Genomic DNA, 15,198 nt, shown 5'->3' on the forward strand with positions numbered 1-15,198 from the left:
ACTGGTTTTTTATTGGGCTTCCCTGGTGGCTCAGATGGTAAAACACTTGCCTGCAATGCCGGAGACCCGGGTTTGATTCCTGGGTTGGGAAGATCCCCTGGAGAAGGAAATGGCAATCCACTCCAACACTCTTGCCTGGAAAACCCCATGGACGGAGGAGTCTGATAGGCTACAGTCAGGGGTTGCAAAAAGTCGGACATGACTGAGCGACTTCACTTTTTCACTTTCATTCTAGAACTGTTAAAGGTAGGTTCCAGATGTTAATTCAACAAAGGAGCAGGAAAAAAAGCTGGGAGTTGGTACTAGCGCCTCAACTAAATGCAGGGGATATGAAACGCATTACATTATAATGCTATCCCAATAACTGCTTAAAGTCATCAAGAATCCAAATCTCCCATGACAAGTGAGAGGTCTTCAGTAGGGCTCTGGTCAGATGAGCAGAAAGGAGGAGGACGTGTCTTGACCCAGGATTCAGAAGACCTGGTTAAGTACGACAGTCCTGGACCTGTAGAACCACAGAAAGCAGTTCAGTTCAGTTCAGTCGCTCAGTCATGTGCGACTCTTTGCGACCCCATGAATCGCAGCACGCCAGGCCTCCCTGTCCAGCCCCAACTCCCGGAGTTCACTCAGACTCACATCCATTGAGTCAGTGATGCCATCCAGCCATCTCATCCTCTGGCGTCCCCTTCTCCTCCTGCCCCCAATCCCTCCCAGCATCAGAGTCTTTTCCAATGAGTCAACTCTTCGAATGAGGTGGCCAAAGTACTGGACTTTCAGCTTTAGCATCATTCCTTCCAAAGAAATCCCAGGGCTGATCTCCTTCAGAATAGACTGGTTGGATCTCCTTGCAGTCCAAGGGACTCTCAAGAGTCTTCTCCAACACCACAGTTCAAAAGCATCAATACTTCGGCGCTCAGCTTTCTTCACACTCCAACTCTTGCATCCATACATGACCACTGGAAAAACCATAGCCTTGACTAGATGGACCTTTGTTGGCAAAGTAATGTCTCTGCTTTTCAATATGCTATCTAGGTTGGTCATAACTTTTCTTCCAAGGAATAAGCATCTTTTAATTTCATGGCTGCAGTCACCATCTGCAGTGATTTTGGAGCCCCCCAAAAATAAAGTCTGACATTGTTTCCACTGTTTCCACATCTATTTCCCATGAAGTGATGGGACCAGATGCCATGATCTTCGTTTTCTGAATGCTGAGTTTTAAGCCAACTTCAGAGACAGTCTCATATGCCTCACTCTCCCATGTAAATAAATGGGGACAGCTGTAACAGATCAAGTGAGGTGGAAACAAGCTGAAAAAATTGGGCAAGATGCCAAATGGTCTTACTGTTAGCAAGAGCAAGGGTTCCTTTGTGTGAAACTGTCAAATACAAATGTGTTCCTGCATGACTCAAGTTTCCTTATCTGTAAAATGAAAATAACACTCCATAGATACTCTGAGAATTAAATGAGAGAACATATGAGATGTTCTTAAAAGAGTGTCTGGCATAGACAGAGTAAATGCTCAAAAACATTAGCTATAATCTTTAGTACAAAACTACTTTATTTATTTAGAACTGTGGATCCCTAGTACTGGAGAGTCCCTAGAGGTTACATAATCATAGCATAAAGTGAAAAATTGGGATATATTAAGAAGGAATAAGCCGTTGCTCATAGCATCTGCCTTGTAACCAGTGGTGCAGTTAGGCTCAAAGCAATAACCACAGAAGGATGGCTGAGATTGGACTTGGACCAAGCACACAGCAGCTCTGACTACAATGAAAGGCAAATCTCTCTACTAAAGGTTAAACAGTTTGTACACTAAATATGACATGCATGGGGGCAGAGAGTCTGTCTCTTCTCTGTGCCTGACTGGCTCCAAAGTTCTTGTTATTGTTCAGTTGCTCAGCTGTGTCCGACTCTTGGTGACCCCATGGACTGCAGCATGCCAGGCTTCCTTGTCCTTCACCATCTCCCAGAACTTGCTGAAATTCATGTCCACTGAATCAGGGATTCCATCCAACCATCTCATCTTTTGTAATCCCTTCTTCTTCTGTCTTCAATCTTTTCCAGCAACAGGGTCTTTTCTAATAAGTTGGCTCTTCACATCAGATGGCCAAACTATTGGAGCTTCAGTTTCAGCATCAGTCCTTCTAATGAATATTCAGGATTGATTTCCTTTAGGAATGACTGGTTTGATCTCCTTGCAGTTCAAGGGACTCTCAAGAGTCTTTTCCAACACCACAGTTCAAAAGCATGAATTCTTTAGCGTTCAGACTTCTTTATGGTCCAACTCTCACATCCATACATGACTACTGGAAAAACCATAGCTTTGACTATATGAACCTTTAGTAAAGTACTATACGAACCTCAGCAAAGTAATGTGTCTGCTTTTTAATGTGGTTCCACAATAGGTTCCCCCCAAATATTTGAAAGATGGGCAAAAGGGGGGATGGGATGAACAGGTAGTGCTTTCAACACAATCCTCTTACAGAGTGTCTATCATAATATAGGCTGGTCAACATTAAGACAGTCTATATGAAAGAAAAAGCAAAGTCCCAAAGATGTATGTATTCTTATACCTTCATTCATTAAGTATTTATTCAATGTTCACTATAGGTAAGGCACAATGCAGAAGCTGTTTTATGAATAAAGGTTTGTGTATGTAATTACAGAAATCTAACCAACTTTTCACAGGAAGAAGCTGGCCTCCTATTTGGACTAGAGTTTAGTCATAGAGGACATAAATAATTATCAATCTCTCTAATTGGCTTCTACAGGACACTCTTCTCGGTACCCAAACTTCAGCAATGCCATTTAAGTGTCAAGACATTTGCATTAATATCTAAGGAAACCAAAGGAAACTGAAAGTCTTATTCAAAGGATATAATTGTACCAGACAGTTTCCAAGGGATTTAGAAGCATGTAATTAATTACAATAATACCTTACAACAAATTCATCCTGTTGGAGGAAGATCTGGGTGACAATATTGAATTACGGATGAGTTTTAAAGAAGAGGAGTTTTATTAGAGTAATTCAAATTAAATGCTAATAAAATACTGCCAAGTAGAAATCCTCATAGGACTACTTTAATGACTAGAATCACTCATAATCAGTATGTAGTTAGGATACAAATAGATGCAAGTAAGGCATTTGAAAACAGCCCTTTCCCTTAAGCAGGTTAGTATGTTTCCTAGCAAACTTGTTTACACTTTCATTTGCTTGGTGGGTCCCTTATTCATAGATAAAGTAAACTTCAGATTTGCCTCAAAAAAATTATTAAAGACCATGAATCAATGGGCTACAAATGGATGACATTGCTGGAGAGAGATCCAGAGCTCTGTCAGATGGCTGCAGCCAACTACATCTCAAGTTATTTTTAAAAAACGACTCCTCTGTTCATGCACATTATCACAAGAGGCTCTGTCCATGCATACAAAGCAGGAAAGAACTGAATTAAATCAGTGTGCTGAATGGAGCAGGAGAGTAGGTGGAGGGGAGTACCTACCCTTTTCCTCTTCTTTTCTCTGTTATTTTCCTTTCCTCCCCTATCTGGTATTCTTGGATACACTCTGTCAGCTTGTGCAAACTGAGGAGCCTAAGGAGCCTGACAGCCTAGACTCAGGAAAGACACATGTGCAAACATGTTTTGCAGCCTGTGCAGAATGATCAGACTTTGGTGAATGAGTTAGTACATGTCCAAAGCACTCCAGAAGCTGCAAAGAATGATCCATGTTACTCATCTGATACAACCACTGGTGAGACAAGAAAGGCAGATGTCTTCATTTTACAAGTAGGAGAGGTTACTGATGCAATCAAGGCCACACTGTTAGAAATGATAGATTCCACTGTCAAGTCCAATCCTCTCACTCTTGGTCTGCGGCAATGGCCCCACACCACACTGCCTAGAACGTAACAACACTTTTTTTTTTGCACATCCCTATGGTAAACTGACAACCCCTAGCATCGATCTGTTATATCCAGAGGAAACAGAATCCTGGGTGGGGAAGGATTCATAGCCCTCAGCCTCACTGTGATTTCACAAGGGACTTATTATGTTCTGGAACGGCCACTTTTCAGATGTTAAGCAGTTGTATCTTCATGTGTTCTTCTGCTAGTGAAAAACATGGTTTGGGGGCAATGTCCAAAGAAAATTACCTATTGTTCTAAAGTTTGCATCTGTGCTAAGTCTCTTGAGTCATGTCCAGCTCTTTGAGATCCCATGGAGGAGCCAACCAGGCTCCTCTGTCCATGGGATTCTCCAGGCAAAAATACTGGAGTGGGATGCCATACCCTTTTCCAGGGGATGTTTTCGACCCAGGGATTGAACCCCATCTCTTATGTCTCCTGCATTGGCAGGCAGGTTCTTTACTACTAGTGCCACCTGGGGAGCCCTTCTTACTAAAGCTGAGATATCAAATAGGGGCAGGAGTGGCTTAGGCTTGTAGGTCTCTCATTTGAGAGGCAACTAAAATGTATTTTGCAAACATAAAATTTAACATAAATGCTTATAAATTATCTCCAAGATGGTGGAGTAGAAAGACATGCACTCATCTTCTCCAGCAATATTAAGATCGCAACTAGCTCCTGAACAACCAGAGACAGAAGAATGTTGGATCCCACCAAAAAAAGATACCCTGCATCCAAGGACAAAGGATAAACCCCAACAAGACAGTACAAGGGGTGAAACTGTGTTTAGAATCAAACCTCAGATCCGCCAGAGATACTCAGAGGGTGCAAACGAAATCTTGTGCACACAAGAACTCAGGGAAAAGAGCAGTGACCCTCAGAAGAGACTGAATCAGACCTGCCTTTGAGTGTCTGAATGTCTCCTGCAGAGGCACGGGTCAGCAGTGACCTACCACGGGAACTTGAGCTCTGATTCCAGCAGATCTAGGAAACGTGGTAAATAGTATAAGTTCATTGGAGGAGGCCGCCATTAAGTGCCACCATAGAGCCACCAAGCAGACGACTCACAAAACAGAGAACAATTATATCAAAGAAGTTCTTGCACTGTTGCAAAAGTTCTAGGGCCCACAAAAGATTTCCCAAGCTGGAGATCTGGCAAGGGACTGAGCTCCCCCAGAAAAACAGATTCTTGTAGGACAAAACAAACCTTGTAGGCACAAGGTCCAGGAGAAAGGAGCAGTGACCCCACAAGAGACTGAGCCAGACTTGCCTGTGAGTGTCTAGGAGTCTCCAGTGGAGGCATGGGTCCATAGTGGCCTGCTGTGGGGTTAAGGGCACTGACTACAACAGTCCTGGGAGCCATGGCATGCTGGCATAAGTCCTTTGAAGGAGGTTGCCATTACTGCCATTACTCCTACCATAGTTTGGTCTCAGGCCAAACTACAGGGAGGGAACATAGTCTGACACATCAGAAGAAAATTGGATTAAAGATTTACTGAAAATGGCCCAGCCCACTAGAGCAGACCAAAAACCAGTTGAATACACAGCCAGTCACTCCCACCAAAAAACTTCCACAAGCCTCTTATCCTCATCTATCAGAGGCCAGACAGAATGAAAACCACAATCACAGAAAACTAACCAAACTGATCACATGGATCACAGCCTTGTGTAGCTCAATGAAACTATGCGCCATGCAATATAGGGCCACCCAAGACGGACAGGTCATAGTGGACAGTTCTGACAATATATGGTCCACTGGAGAGGGGAATGGCAAACCATTTCAGTATTCTTGCCTTGAGAACCCCATGAACAGTACAAAAAGGCGAAAAGATATGACACTGAAAGATGAACTCCCTAGGTTGGTAGGTGCCCAACATCCTACTGGAGAAGAGTAGAGAAACAGTTTCAGAAGGAAATAAGAGGCTGAGCCAAACTGGAAACAACACCCAGTTGTGGATATATCTGGCGGTGAAAGTCAAGTCCGATGCTGTAATGAACAATACTGCATAGGAACCTGGAGTGTTAGGTCTATGAATCAAGGTGAATCAGAAGTGGTCAAAAGGAGATGGCAAGAGTGAACATCGAAATTCTAGGAATCAGTGAACTAAAATGGACCAGAATGGGCGAATTTAATTCAGATGACCATTATATCTACTACTGTGGACAAGAATCCCTTAGAAGAAATGGAGTAGCGTTCATAGTTAAAAAAAAGAGTCCAAAATGCAGTTCTTGGGTGCAGTCTCAAAAACAACAGAATGATCTCTGTTTGTTTCCAAGGCAACCCATTCAATATCACTGTAATCCAAGACTATTCCCCAACCACTAATGTCAAAGAAGCTGAAGTTTAATGGTTCTATGAAGATCTACAAGACTTTCTAGAACAACAACAAAAAGATGTCCTTTTTATCACAGGGGACTGAAATGCAAAAGCAGGAAGTCAAGAGATACCTGGAATGAAAGGCAAGTTTGGCCTTGAGTACAAAATGAAGCAGGGCAAAAGCTAACAGAGTTTTGCCAAGAGAATGCTCTGGTCATAGCAAACACCCTTTCCAACAACACAAAAGATGACTCTACACATGAACATCACCAGATGGTCAATACCAAAATCAGATTGATTATATGCTTTGCATCCAAAGAGGAAAAAGTTCTATACAGTCAGCAAAAACAAGACTGGAAGTTGACTGTGGCTCAGATCATGAACTCCTTATTGCCAAATTCAGACTTAAATTGAAGAAAGTAGGGAAACCACTAGGCAATTAAGGTATGACCTAAATCAAATCCCTTATGACTACCAATGGAAGTAAGAAATAGATTCAAGGAATTAGATCTGATAGACAGAGTGCCTGAAGAACTATGGACAGAGGTTTGTGACAGTGTATAAGAGGTGGTGATCAAAATCATCCCCAAGAAAAAGAAATGCAAAAAGGCAAAACAACCATTTGCCTTTTTGCAAATGGTTGTTTGAGGGGTCCTTATAAATAGCTGAGAAAAGAAGAGAAGCGAAAGGCAAAGGAGAAAAGGAGAGATAAACCCATGTGAATAAAGAGTTCCAAAGACAGCAAGGGGAGATAAGAAAGCCCTCCTAAGTGATCAATGGAAAGAAATAGAGGAAAACAATAGCATGGGAAAGACTAGAGACCTCTTCAGGAAAGTTAGAGATAGCAAGGGAACACTTCATGCAAAGATGGGTACAATAAGGACAGAAATGGTATGGACCTAACAGAAGCAGAAGATATTAAGAAGAGGTGGCAAGAATACACAGAAGAACTATACAAAAATGATCTTAATGACCCAGATAACCACGATGGTGTGATCACTCACCTAGAGCCAGAAATCATGGAATCCAAAGTCAAGCAGGTCTTAGGAAGCATCACTACAAAGGTAGTGGAAGTGATAGAATTCCAGTTGAGTTATTTAAATCCTAAAAGATGCTCTTAAAATGCTGCACTCAATATGCCAGCAAATTTGGAAAATTCAGCAGTGGCCACAGGACTGGAAAAGGTCAGTTTTCATTCCAACCCCAACAAAGGGGTCAAAGAACGTTCAAACTACTGCACCATTGCACTCATTTCACACGCTAGCAAAGTAATGCTCAAAATTCTCCAAGCCAGGCTTCAACAGTATGTAAACTGAGAACAAAAAATGAAGATAATGGCAACCGGTCCCATCACTTCATGGCAAATAGATGGGGAAACAATGGAAACAGTGACAGATTTTATTTTCTTGGGCTCCAAAACCACTGCAGATGGTGATGGAAGCCATGAAATTAAGAGGTGCTTGCTCCTTGGAAGAAAAGCTATGACAAACCTAGACAGCATATTAAAAAACAGAGACATTACTTTGCCCACAAACTCCATCCAAACAAAGCTATGGTTTTTCCAGTAGTCATGTATGGATGTGACAGTTGGACCATAAAGAAGGCTGAACACCAAAGAATTGATGCTTTTAAGCTGTGGTGTTGGAGAAGGCTCTTAAGAGTTCCTTGGACTGCAAGGAAATCAAACCAGTCAATCCTAAAGGTAATCAATCCTGAAGAGTCATTGGAAGGACTGATGCTGATGCTGAAGCTCTAAAACTTTGGCCACCGGATTCAGAGTTGACTCATTAGAAAAGACCCTGATGCTGCGAAAGATTGAAGGCAGGTGGAGAAGGGGACGACAGAGGATGAAATGTTTGGATGGCATCACTGACTGAATCGACATGAGGTTAGCAAGCTCTGGGAAACGGTGAAGGGCAGGGAAGCCTGGCATGTTGTAGTCCATAAAGTCACAGAGAGTCGGACAGGACTGAGCGACTGAACAACAACAATCCCTTCTTTTTGGAAAAACTGATTCCATTTAATATTCATGGTACTCTATAACCACAAATACTATATTATCATGGGAGGATTATTTTTTCATTGGAGGCAGAGCAAAAATCTGATAAAATTTTATCAATTTAGGTTTGGGGAAATGTCAGAATTGGGAAGTCTTTAAACAGTCTTGATATTATAACATTGAGTGTTTCCCACATTTGGACGGCACCAGAGTCTCAAGAAGGGCTTATACTCAGCAGGCTGTGAGAACCACTATCAACCAACCCCAGAGACTAAGAAACCTGGTGAGTAGCCAGTAGCCTGTTAAGTCCATGCTGCTCTTCTCCCAGAAAAGTTTAATGATAAATTCTAAAGAAGGGTAGTTTTAAAATAACTACTCCCTCCTAGCTGGGGGGCAGGATGGGGGAACTTCTGCAGGCTGAGAGTTGCAAACTTCATATGTTTACTGATTACTCTAATGAGCAGCCCAAACTGTTCAAGTGAGAAAATAGCCAGCAACATGGATTTCCAAGACTACACTTTGAGAACCGTAGAGATTTGTTGAAACTCCTTATAACTTTGGTTGTTTTTCCAAATCCAGTGCACTGAATCCAGCCTCACAAATCTTTGTTTAGCATTTATTATTACTGGCAAGGCAATGGTGCCTGCTACCTTCTGACTCTGGATTCAGAGTAAGACTGGACAACTTAGTCACAAGCAAACAGACATAGATACATACACACAGAGCAAATGCTACAAGTGAGCCTGTTGAGAACATCATTAGGAAAGGATCTGTGAGGTCAGCAATGATTACCATAGCAACAACAGCCAATGGAAACGCCATCATTGTTACGAGTGCAATGATTTGAGATCTCAGTCTCCTGTGGGAGGTTTCTGTTGGCTTTTTTAAGAGGCCAGGATAGACTTTGGTCTGCTTTTGTCCCTGGCAGAGAAGAATGAACTCTTTATTAAAGGTTGCTCATTGTCCACATATAAAACTGAAACTAAAAGTTCAGGACTCTATTATTCACTAATTTGCTTGTTTTTGAACAGAAATTGTTCAGGGAGTTCCCTGGTGGTCTAGTGGTTAGGATTCAACACTGTCACTCCCACGGCCTAGGTTTGATCCATGTTGGGGAACTCAGATCCTGCAAGGCATGTGTTCAGCTCTAGCCTATTAAAAGCCATCCAGTCACTCACTGGGAAGGTTCTCTGCTACATTAGACCAAGTTGTTCCATTTGGAATCAATGCTCATCTGATACTGTGATCCAAACTTAGAGCAAACTGTCAGCCTGTGAAATGATCTGAATGCACTTAAATGATCTCTAACAATCAAGCCAAAATAAGTACTATTTGAGTTAAAAGCATATGCAGATATATTTTCCTTTGAATGTACTAGCATCTCATGGTTGAATACTAAGAATGTTTAGTAAATATGCTGAACATAAGTCAGTTTAAAATTTGAATTTGATGATATGGTACTCACCCTGAAGACAGAATGTCTTAGAATTAGAAGGCATTTTAGAGATAACTTAGTACATCTTCATAGCTAGGATATGAAAAAAAAATATACATTTCACTTACTGAGTAGACAAATATATGTGTGATAAACATAAAATACACATATACATATACACATACAAAATACTAAAAGAATGTTCACTGAAGTTTTAACAGTTATCTGTAAACAGAATTACACATAATTTTATTTTCGTGTTTTGACTTGTATTTTCTGACTTTCTTCTTTTACAAGGAGTTGAATTTATTGTTACCCTGTTTATGGCATATTATTATCATTGTTCTTGCAAGGTTCTCTTTTGCTTTATTTATTATTTCCCTTTTTATCTCCCCACTTCTAGCCCTCATTCCTCACACAACCAACTCTGACAGGTTGAACTGGTACTTCTTCAGTATCTCCCTTCATTTCTACTAAGACTATAAGCTTGAAAGCAGATAGCCTCATTTTGTGCACTTACAGAAATGAGTATCATTTTGTGGACATGTAATTTAACTTGTACTGCATCTCATTTTTCTTACTCTTTACATTTGGCACTATGCCCTTAAGATCCAGTCATGTTGATAAATGTTCATCTTATGCACCATACTCCTTTATGCTCTTTCAACTAAATTTGAATTAACCACTTTGTTAGTAAAGGACAACCAGTTTACCTCCAAGTCCCTCTTCAGTTCAGTTCAGTAACTCAATAGTATCTGACTCTTTGTAACCACATGGACTGCAGCATGACAGGCTTCCCAGTCCATCACCAACTCCCAGAGCTTACTCAAACTCATGTCCATCGAGTCAGTGATGCCATCCAACCATCTCATCCTCTGTTGTCCCTTCTCCTCCTGCCTTCAATCTTTTCCAGTATCAGGGTCTTTTCTAATGAGTTGGCTCTTCACATCAGGTGGCCAAAGTTTTGGAGTTTCAGCTTCAGCATCTGTCTGTCCAATGAATATTCAGGACTGATTTCCTTTAGGATTCACTGGTTGGATCTCCATGCAGTCCAAGGGACTTTTATGAGTCTTCTCCAACACCACAGTTCAAAAGCATCAATTCTTCAGCGGTAAGACTCCCTCTTACCATCACAATAACCTTGCGTGAATACACTCACGTCCTAGTATGGTGCTTTACATACACACAATGCAGGAGAGATAAGAGACGCAGGTTCAATCACTGGGTTGAGAAAATAACCTGGAGGAGGGCATGGCAACCCACTCTAGCATTCTTGCCTGGGAATACTGGAGGAGCCTGGCAGGCTACAGTCTATAGGGTTGCACAGAGTTGGACATGACTGAAGCAACTTAGCATGCACAAACGCATACATACACACATATATGCTGCTGCTGCTAAGTCGCTTCAGTCGTGTCCGACTCTGTGAGACCCCATAGACGGCAGCCCACCAGGCTCCCCTGTCCCTGGGATTCTCCAGGCAAGAATACTGGAGTGGGTTGACATTTCCTTCACAATGCATGAAAGTGAAAGGTGAAAGTGAAGTTGCTCAGTCGTGTCTGACTCTTAGTGACCCCATGGACTGCAGCCCACCAGGCTCCTCCGTCCATGAGATTTTCCACAGTACTGGGGTGGGATGCCATTGCCTTCTCCACACACACACACACACACACACACACACACACACACACACATATATAAAAGGGATATATATATATGTGTGTATATGCATGTGTATATGCATATATATATGCATGTGTTTAAATATACATACATATATATTATATGTATATATACGTGTGTGTGTGTGTGTGTATATATATATATATATAAGACAAAGACATTTTCATATATCTCCAGAGTAGAATATCTGGGTTATGGGTGTGAGTGGCCCTAATTCAAACAGGTAGTGTCACAGGCTCTCCAAAATGGTAGCATCAGTCTATCTCCTATTAACAATGCATGAAGGTCCCCAAAGTCCCAGAAACACTGGGCATAACTGAGATCTCTAAAACGCTATACATGCCATTATCAATTTAATTTGCATTTCTCTCAGCACTAGTGACTTGGAGTATCTTTTCTAATACTTTGATAGCCTTTTGAGTTTCCTCCTCATTAACTGCCTTTTCTAATCCTTTGCCCAAATTTTCTACAAATAACATGTATCACTTTAAAAATAATCTCCTGCCTCCAGTGAAATCGGCTGAATAAGACAGGCATGAGAGGCAACTAGAAGACCCAAACGTGAGAACAGATGGCAGTTAATCCATCTTCTGAAAATAGCAGTGACTCAGTAGTCAACAGAGAATTTGATAACTGCACAACAGTGATAACAGGGACAGCAGCAATGGCTGATGTTATGTGAAACACATCCATTCCTGTGGTCCCTGGCTCATAGTATATGCTCATTAAACCTGACTTCTCTCCCTTATCTTCTTGGATTACCACAACAAATCTGTGAACAGGAGAATTGTGTGTTATTTTTAGTCCCCTTTAATGGAGAACAAAACTGCCTGGGCGGATGCCCTGATAAGTGTGAGAAGCATGAGTAACACAGGTGCTTCCAGCTTCTCCTCTCATTTCTACTAGGAGAGTAAGCTTGAAAGCCTGGACACAAGTAGAGGCTTCCATCTCCTCAACTCACCGGCATGTGGCCTTAGGCAAGTCAAGCCACTGTTTGAACTTCAGTTTACGCCATTAGTCATTAGTCAAATGACTAATGACGGCATTTTCCTCAAGATGTTGTACTGAGGATTAAATGAATGATTTCCTGTGAGCCATGCAGAATAGTGCATGACACCCAGTAAGTGCTTAGTGAATATGAGTACTTAGTGAACGTTAGCTTGTCTTTGGAGTATGGAGACTATACTAAACTGACACCATAAATGGTCTTTCATAAACACCCTCCAATTATAAGCTTGTAAGAATTCATTTTGAAGGATTAAAGGCAACATAGCATATGAACACTTTATATCTGAAATACTGCATTTCATTCTAAACATTTTTCATAATACACCTTTTTCCAATTTGGCTTTAAAAAATTATCCTGAGGAGGTAAACATTTTTGTTAGAAATTTTCTGGGGGGTTTCTTTTTTTAGGTCTTCATATCTCTAGTAACACATTCAAGGATTGACTAGATCAAACAGAACTGTTGGAAAATAGGCCTCCATAAGGAGAAGGCTAGCACTTCTGTCCTCCTTGTACAAGGATATTCTTACTCATATTTCTATCCGCTGAGGTAAGAAAGGATGTCAACCAAAGCAAAGCAACTAGTGGTAGCCGTGGCCTAAATAAAAGCAACCCTCATTTTTCTCAGCTTTAAAATATAAAGTAAAATTGAAGTGGGTAAAGCAGGGGAATCAAATCAAGCATGTGTTACAAACACTAGGGTTAAGGGAACAGCAACAACAGAATGAGAGCTCCTGGATTCTTACGTAAGTGGTCAGAACTCACTGAATTACAAAAATCAGCATCATGGTACAAGAAGAGCTAGTGTCTTAAGTCCTGGTTCCTTTATGTTATAGCAAGACAGGATCTGATGGCTTATTATGCCTCTTCTATGAGACTCAAATTCCTTATTGTAAGGTGAAGCATAGCACAAAAAAATCCTTTCTCTTCCCATTTCCTTCTAACCCTAAATTCTAGGACCTATATTTAAATTTTTTAAAATTTCCTACATGTTGATAATGATACTACCTTTCCCAGCAGATATAACACTATGTTAGTGAAAGTAGTTAGTCGTGTCTGACTCTTTGCAACCCCATGGACTGTAGTACACCAGGCTCCTGTGTCCATGGAATTTTCCAGGCAAGAATACTGGAGTGGATTGCCATTCCCTTCTCCAGGAGATCTTCCTGACCCAGGGATTGAACCTGGATCTCCTGCACTGCAGGCAGATTCTTTACCATCTGAGCCACCACAAGTGGTTCAACTCTTCTCTCTCTGTAATTGGAATGCACAAACGAGGATCCAGCTGCTACATCTAATTGGATGAGAGATGTTGAACTTGAAGAAAATGACCAGATACTCCTTCCAAAAGCACTGCCTTATCTATATTTTTGCCAGACATGACTCCCCTGCAAATGTAGGCTCAAAGATGTGAAGCTGCTTCTTTCTCCATGTGAATTTTCCCTTTTTCCCAAGATGGACCTGAAAAGGATAAAACACCCAGTGTACCCCAGAATTAACCATCACAAATACTGTGCATGCAATTGTCAAGAAGTGTCTAATACACACAGCCATATCCTGAAATCAATAAATGTGACCCTGGGGAATGCTCTGAGAGCTAGAACAAATGAGTACACACACTTCACCAAAAAACACAGGGCCACTTCAACAGGCACCTCTCTGGGCTATCAGTCAAAGAAAATCATCAGGGAGAAAACAAACATTCAGTCATCAGTGACTCAGCCCCACGTGGCTTGGCTCAAAGGTTGTGGTCGGGATGGAGATGGAGTGAGAACAGATCACCTTAACAAAGCCATTTTGCTACATGGGAAATTTTTATGTGGCTCCCCCCAAAATTTAACATCCTTTTTGTGATGTTACACAAAATGAGGGGGATTTACTCATTACTTAATTTTTTTAATATTCAGTTAGAACTGGATATGGAACAACGGATTGGTTCAAATTGGAAAAGGAGTACATCAAGGCTGTATATTGTCACCCGGCTTATTTAACTTATATGCAGAGTACAATATACAAAATGCTGGGCTGGATGACTCACAAGCTAGAATCAAGATTGCCAAGAGAAATATCAACAACCTCAGATATGCAGATTATACCACTTTAATGGCCAAAAGTGAAGAGGAACTAAAGAGCTTCTTGATGAAGGTGAAAGAGGAGAGTGAAAAAGCTGGTTTAAAACTCAACATTCAATAAACAAAGATCATGGCATCTGGTCATTGGATGGACTGGTGCTGAAGCTGAAGCTCAAATACTTTGGCCACCTGATGCAAAGAACTGACTCTTTAGAAAAGACCCTGATGCTGGGAAAGATTGAGGGCAAAAGAAGAAGGGGGTAACAGAGGATGAGATGGTTGGATGGCATCACCAACTCAATGAATTTGAGCAAACTCCAGAGAAAGTGAAGGACATGGAAGCCTGGCATGCCGCAGTTCATGGAGTCACAGAGTAGGACGTGACTTAGGGACTGAACAACAACAACAAAATTTTATAAGAGATAGGAAAGAAAATATGTACAAAAGAGGCATTTTCACATGCCCTTCGTCTCACAGATGGCCATCAAGTATTCTAATAAGGGAAACAGGGAATCATCTGAGAACTGACCTAAAGCCAGTTGTGCTATAATGCTTCTTTGAAAACAAAAATTTGTTTCAATGCAAGTGATATACTAGGGAACCATTAGAGCATACTGCAAATCTTGTGTTTGCTTGTGAACAATTTCAACCATGAGAAACACTAGGAGAGTACAGAAAACCACACACAGCTGAACCCAAGTACCCTCACAAGCATGCATGTACCTCCAACACCCACCAGCTACCTGGCTCACCCGGTGATAACGTACCACCCAGCCACATCTGCT

General features: G+C 41.3%; 1 protein-coding gene across 6 annotated transcripts in view; it reads right to left on the reverse strand.

Annotated features, from left to right (window-relative positions):
* TMEM108 (transmembrane protein 108) overlaps nucleotides 1-15,198 on the reverse strand; it is a 387,669-nt gene that overhangs the window by 283,859 nt on the left and 88,612 nt on the right. For 2 of the 6 annotated variants that reach the window (XM_024979376.2, XM_024979342.2), the window contains exon 3: nucleotides 9,686-9,748. The gene's annotated coding sequence lies outside the window, so the exon portion shown is untranslated. 6 annotated transcript variants of the gene reach the window in all.

Source organism: Bos taurus, chromosome 1, assembly GCF_002263795.3.
Source record: "Bos taurus isolate L1 Dominette 01449 registration number 42190680 breed Hereford chromosome 1, ARS-UCD2.0, whole genome shotgun sequence".
Taxonomy (NCBI): domain Eukaryota; kingdom Metazoa; phylum Chordata; class Mammalia; order Artiodactyla; family Bovidae; genus Bos; species Bos taurus.